This window comes from Pholis gunnellus, assembly GCF_910591455.1.
Source record: "Pholis gunnellus genome assembly, chromosome: 3".
NCBI classification, from domain to species: domain Eukaryota; kingdom Metazoa; phylum Chordata; class Actinopteri; order Perciformes; family Pholidae; genus Pholis; species Pholis gunnellus.
This window is the reverse complement of record NC_136529.1, coordinates 13984287-13991996: the sequence shown is the minus strand read 5'-3', so window position 1 is coordinate 13991996 and position 7710 is coordinate 13984287.

Sequence of the window (7710 nt, the reverse complement as noted above, 5' to 3'; positions counted from 1 at the left end):
TTGCATGAACAATGTTGCAATCTGCCAGATTTACATGGAAATATACTGAAAGATAAAAACAACTGCCAGGAGTTTATACTTGGGAATGAGTGCAGGAAGTGTTTGGTTCTTTCAAGTGAGGCGAAAAGAACGTATTGTATTGAAGGATGGATCGAGGGAGTTGGGATAATTAGAGAAATAGGGTTTATGATATTAAGTTTGATTAATTGTCTGTTAAGTATGGATACATGAGTAAGAAGTTCTTGAAGGATACTTTTTTTTACTTTTACTTGGTTAATATTCTTACTGTTTATTACTTATTCACTTATTTATAATACTTGTTTTGATCTTGTTTTTACAATGTGTCTTGTTTGCACTATTCACTCTGCTGCTGCAATCCTGTAAATGTCCCCGCTGCGGGACTAATAAAGGATTATCTTATCTTATCTTATCTTAAAAAGGGGATCACAAAAGGAATGTACTTTTGAGTGACACTGTGAAAAGGTATAACCTAAGCCTAGGCCTAGCTTTATCAGGTATAACCAATTTTGTGCATTCCTTCACATTTGTAATTTGTCCAATACTTATGAAAATGATGACACGCTGATGTTTGGAGTTGTGTTTCTATCCACCTGTTTAATGTAAGTCCAATATTCCTTCTCTTTCAGCTCTGTTCATATCCACATTTCAGTTGTAGCCACTTTCAGCATAAATAAAAACATTGTGTTGTCTTCACATAAAACTGTATCAGCAGCATAACAACTGGGATTGTAACCACAAATAACAAGGATCCCAATTGACATAATTTGTGGATAACGGCAATCAGTTAAGTTGCATTTGACTAATTACAGCAATTTACATTTCAGCTGGCTTATCTACAGTTCAGAAGCTAACGTATGTTTTGTATCTTAAATCTCTTTTCCTTTATTTGTGAAGCCCTGCCCCAATTTCCTGTCACACATGTGCAAACATAAGAACCTGCCACTGTTTGTTACACAGTGGAGAGGCTGATCTGTTTGTGTTCAAAACTCTCCTGGGGAAACTGGAAATTCTAGCTGATCATATTTCATGTAGCCTACATTCAGTCGTCGAAAGAAATCCAACACTCAAATGACAACCTGTAGTGTTCTCATGGAGGTTCATGACGCCATTGTCTATCTACCGGTGTTCCGTTATAACAACATGAATTATTGAGCGCTTTAGCTGAGACTTAACATTAGTGACACCAAGTAGAGTAGAAACAATAAAAGCTCTGCTTTATTTGTGAGGCTCCTCTTTTGATACAATAATTCAATAACCATAAAACAAGACGGACATACAAACACAAGACAAGACAGCTACTATTTAAGGCATATATTTACAGTTCGCTGTGAATTGCTAGAGCCAACAAGGACCATGCTCTCTGTACATCAAATTATTAAAATTATTTACACATTGGCAGACACTAATTACATGCTGAAAATAAGTTAATCTTCAACTGCAAAAACAATTGTGGAATAAAATCATGATTTAATTTCTGGTTTGAGCAAAAATGGGAAAAAGGAAAACTTCGATAATAAGTATTCTATCCTGGGCGGGTTGCTGAGTTGGATAGCTGTACATATTCTTAACAAAAAGGAAATCTACTTTAACTGAATGGTGTTCACACAGTTCACATAATTTCTGCCCTCAGGTTACAGCCATCTATTACGCAGCTGTCGGGCTGGAGGATGAAGGATTATCCACACAATGGTTTGAGTATTGTATTACACGTCTGTCTTCAATGTTCCTCCAGAAAACAATAAACAGACGAGAGCAAACAAAACATTTCACCTCCAAAAGTGACCAGGTTTGATCAGCCCAAAAAGGTTCGGTGTTCACACAAGTTGTGTCGACCATACTTGTTTCTTTCTCTCTTAAAAAAAGATTCTTTTTTTTAAAGTTTTGTACGGTTCTGATTGTTCAGTTATATTTTATAAAAATATTCTAGGAATTCCTTAAAAAATATATTGTAAATGTTGTAATGTTAAAATTTTTACATGTAATGAACTGAAGAGGTACGTGATCCTGGAGGGAAAACGCTTTGTTTTACTCAAATACATTTATTGATTCTTTGAGACATTAAAGGTTTGAAGTAAAGAAAGAAAAAAATAGACTGTTTAGTGCGCAATAAGATATTTTCATAGCTTCATTTTAATATTAGAATTACATTTACTTTTACATTTTGGACAAATCCACACTATAATTTAGGGTAAAATTCACCAAATGTCAGACTCACTTTGTTTTGGGACAGGGTGGGATGAAGAGGTCAGATAACATACAGTACATCTGTTGTCTGGAATTATTCAAGAATGAAAATGACCCAAATATTTCTTTTTGACAGTCCAACAATAGAAGCAAATCAGCTTTTTGTATTCACTTCTAATAACAAGATGATAAGACCATCAATGCATACTCATTTATAAGCCATGGATAGAAACATACAACAAATATATGACGAAACTGAGACAAAAAGAAAAACAAATTTACCCCTCTTTCAACAAAAATATTTAGCATGGTAAAACCTTCAGCTGTGCATTCGTATCACAAGTAGAGTCTACAACAGCAGCGAGTCATTGGAGTCTCATTCGATGAGTCACAAAGTACCTGCTGCTCCTCATAGGTACCGGATTTTGTCATGCTCAAGCATATTTGGCACTCAGTCGATTTGTAAATTGATATAATAGTCACAAAGTTCAGCCAATGCAACCTGTATGCAAATACACAAAAATGTACAGCTCAGACCCGTACACGTACATCACCCTCTGGTGGTGATCACACCCTTGTACCAGACAAAAACAACAAGATTAAAAAAACAAACATAATAATAATATTACAGAGATATTACAGTTTTCTGATACTTTCAGTATTTTGACAGAGATCTATCTCATAGCATGGACAGGAAGTTGAGGTTTTACAATATGTAATTTGTGATGTTCTGTCATGTTAAAGATGATACAGAATCACTTAAGAGATGCTGATGACAAACCACTGATGAAGACGTGTAGCATTAAGGTGCACACCGTGTTGTTGGCCTTTTTTCTTTCTGCTCTTATTATATTCGTTTAATCTGACGTACGTTACACATTTTCAGTGGTTACAAATTGGAAAAGTATAGAAAAAGGAAATGTCTCAGGGGACTTTTATTTTCACATTCTTCAGCACTATGAGAAGAAATGGCAGCTGATGAGGAATCATGGAGTGCACCGTAGCCACATGACGTTATAATGACAAACACAATCGCAATCTTAACTCATATTTAACATTATATGCTACATGACATACTTTTTTTTTAACACCTTTTCAGTCACACTGAGTTTGGCTATTTTCATTGCTTCTCTTAAACCATTAAACGGATTATTAAAATCATGACTCATGTAATCTCAAAAAACAACGACTCATTCAAATTCAATGACAACGCTAAAGGAAAAGTTTTCAGATATTCACGTTCTTGCCAAAGAGTTCGATGAGACGGTTGATACCACTCTCATCTAGTATCGATTAAATGAGAATGTATTTCGTGCCAAATGATTTCATTTGTGAGTTTCTGCTGTCTGCTAACTGTTGTTCCCTTACCCTGAAATCACAACTTATAGTTTTTACAATTTGTTATAGATTAAATAGAATAAACAAAGGAGACCTAACAGCCTTAGAGGGGCTGGTGGGCAGATTTGGAGTCAGGCTAGTCGTTTGCCCCTGATTCCAGTGTTTATGCTAAGCTAAACGAACCATCTGTGAGCTGTAGCCTTATATTAAGCGCACAAACATGAGAGTGGCATCGATCTTCTACTTTTACTCAGCAAGAAATGTGTGTCCCAAAATTTTAAAACCTTCCTTTAATCAGACAATTGAAAAAGAAAAACAGTATGGTGTAAAACAATCAAGAGTGGGCCCTTTTTTCAACTACAACTTGAAGTATGAAACCACTTTGACTAAAGCCCCTTCCAACTTTGTCACACTTCCAACTTTCTACAGGTGGTACTTTTATTTATTCTTTTTTTTTCACAACAGGTCGCCCTCTTAAACAGCAAAGGAAAATAATACTCCAGCTTGAAAATGAAAGGCACAGTGAGTTTTTTTTCAAATGGACTAAATGGCGTTCATGTTTGCACAGTAAACACAGAGCAAGCCCTTTTGTTAAACAACCCATTCAATAAATTCAGTTTGGGGAACTTAAAGATAAGGGATGTTACCTCGAACTTTGGCACCTTGCCCTGCAGAACAAACCACACCTGTGAGAGGTGCGATCTAAATTTCACAGACACCTGTGTGAATAACGCCTTGAACATAAACACTGAAGGTGATGAAAACTAGACGTTTGAGATAGCATCAACCCCAAGCCATTAACAAGCCAATGATTTATGGGGTTGGAGCGGCACTTCGTTTGAACTCAAGGTGCAATGAGATCACATGAGCGTATTTTTGAAAAGCAACGACTAAACACATCTATTTATTTTGATTATTAATCAGTAAACAGAGTATGTGTTAATTAAGTCGTAATCACTGTTAACTGGTTTGGGTGGTGGTGAGGTTACTGCGTTATAACAAAGATAGTTAACATATTTCAACATGGATATTTTTTTCAAATGACCATAAAACCACATGTAACAATATTCTGAGAAATTAGATGAAACACTTTCTGATTCCTGTATGAAACATGGTTTGTAAAGATTAATACAATGAAATTGAATTTAAGTACTGGCAATGGCCACCTACTGTATGGCACTGTTAATGTGAGTTTAAGCAAACACAGCGTCAGACAATCAAGAAAACAGGCATCTTTTTTTAAAGTTTTTTTTTTACTAGCTGGAATTGTACTATGAAGATTGAAAAGTAAACATTGTACCTGAAATAAAAATAAGAATGCTGATTCACAGAAGAACAGGCGATTAAATACACTAAGCCCACAGCTCTATAGACTACTATTTAAATTTCACACTTCACACGTTGGTCTGAATTAGATTGACAAAGAAAATAATTCACCTATTATTGCAAAAATGTAAACATCCTTTCAATGTATCATGACAATATCTTTGCAAATACAGTCAAAAATGTCCTCTAAAAGTTGGCCTGTCTTTTATAGAATATACTTCTTTTTTAAATGTCATATTAAAGTATGATGATCAAGCAAAAATACAAACCATCAACTTCTGTTTTTTGTTTTTTTTAAAGCTTCTGTGTTGGGAATGTTAATAAGAAACTAAAACTGTCACATTATTGTTACCATCTAACCAGTGGAACTGACATTTCTTACCGATTTTCTTGCTTTTGATTTTGATTTTCTCTGTCAACAATTTTGATAAATTGATAATTTCGATTCTTTTAAACCGAAAATGCCAAACATTTGCTTGCTGCAGTTTCTTAATTATGTGGACTTTTTCAGTTGTATGTCGTTGGACATGTAATCCCTTTGTATTTTGGACTGTTGGTGGAAAAAATGAGATGCCCCCCCCAAATGTGTCAGAAAATTAAAATGTATTACATCTGAACATAACATAATAATAGACTGTGTGAGTTTGGGAACCATCTGCTTTAATCTGACTGCTTTTCACAGTTTTCATTCGTAATTAAACATCTAAGTAAAATGTTTGACGTGTAAAATAAATATCCATAATTGATTTAAAGAAAGCATCTTTGATTTTCACCGCATGTCACAGAAGCCAAAAAAAACTCCTCATCAGAATTTGAGAGTTTGTATTTGCGTCCCATATTGATCAACAGCTAAATGCCACTGCCATCTGTAACTCTCGAACATTTGACTAACCTACGTCAGCTGAAAATATCACCTTGATGTGAGCGCTCAACAAAAAGATGAAAGCATCAGTGGGCCTGTGCTTCCGTTACCTCTCCTATCAGACAGCCAGTTTGTCAAGAAAACAATCAATGAAATGAAGTATTGGCCAAATGAAACATTCTCTGAAATGGTACATTAAATATTTCTACTGTTCAGAAATGATCTCAGAAGAACACAACAATGCTACTTCTATTAGCAATTAAACATATGGTAAAAGATCTGACATCGCATAGGTTAAAATACGTACGTTTTCATTTTGACAAGTACCTGTAGCTTACACGGGCTACTGTTAGTATGTACATGTAGCAGCATAAAACCACCCTGGCTGTGATTATCAGACTACAAGATTACCATTCTTATCTCTCGCCCCCCAAATGGCTGTCAATGTGGATGAGGTGGAATGTGTCGTTAATCTATTCTTAAAAAGTTGGATTTTTTTTAAAAAGTTTGTGTCCTGACCGCTATCACCTCATGCTTTCCTACAAGTCCTAATGGCACGTTTGATTTTATTCATCATACAGTTTGCAAATAAGTTTTGGCACTTCAAATATAAATACAGTCTTTGTTTTTTTTCTTTCCTTTTGAAAATATAATTAAGCACAGTTATAACAGTAATACACCAGAGCCCAGTGATAATTTGAGGTGAAACTTTGGTCTCCATATTACCAACTGGATTACAAAACGCTGGTCATCAAATGGAAAACAAAATTATTACAATTAGAAATAAAAGAATTCATAAATAAATAAATAGATAAATATCTGACTACGATTGATAAATAGCCTCACATAAACCGTCACTGCATGACTTTGCGCCAAACTCGATTACCCTTTAAGACCAAAACAGACCATTCACACCTGATAGCCGACAAATTATAGATTCAGCACTTTTTATGTGAGGTTATAGCTTAATGCCACTATTTGAGGTTGGTGATGTCTCCATCAAAACATGTAAATAACTCCTATCTACGATGCTGACTACGAATGTCCATGAGATATTTGGCCCCCTGCTTTTGGTAAAAAGGACACGGTCGAACATGTGGCTCCAGCGGAGTGGGAGTAGAGACAAAGAGCGTTTCAGTGGCCCAGGGTCAAAAGTGCAACGTGACAAGCGTAAACTGCGTGGACCTCCTGCAGGTCTGGGATGATGTGCAGGAGGTGTGATCGAAGATGATATGCTACTTTTTAATTTGCTGCATGTGGATAGGAGGGAGCAAAGCTCGTTTAATCCATGTGTGCTACTTTTACCGTCATTCAGTTTAGTATACTTCTGCTAATATCACCATCTCTTATGTTCATTTAATTCTTGGACTGGACGAAACCATTCCCTAAAATATGATAAAATACAATTCCATAGGATTGTGTGCAAAATGCTCTTTAGGCATAGAGTAGTAACACATAATGGTCTCTACTACTAGCCACATTATCAGACTGTAAATGCTTGTGATGAGGTATGAATATTGGCCAGTATCTTGGAGGATCCATTAACCTTCCTTCATGTCAACAGCTACTCGACTCGGTCACATTTTTGACTCTCATAGTATTTGAGTAAAAAGCCACATTGATGTAGAATAACTAAATGATAGGAACAATAATATGTGTGAGTGGAGATGGGTTTATGAATTAAAATGTGCTGATACAGTATGGCAATGACAGCTTCCACTGAAAACAGAGGTCTCTGCTCTAAGTCATAGCAAAGCATAAAATCGTATTTATATATATATATATATATATAAATATATATACATATACACACATATCTATATGATTTTATGCTTTTATATATATATAAATATTCATATATCCAGCAAACAGCTTTGCAGTAAACACTGCAAACACACATATCTAATAAATAACACAGAATAAAATGGCAAATTCTCCTCAGAGATTCCTCATTTCCTTTTATACGCACAGATAGGTTT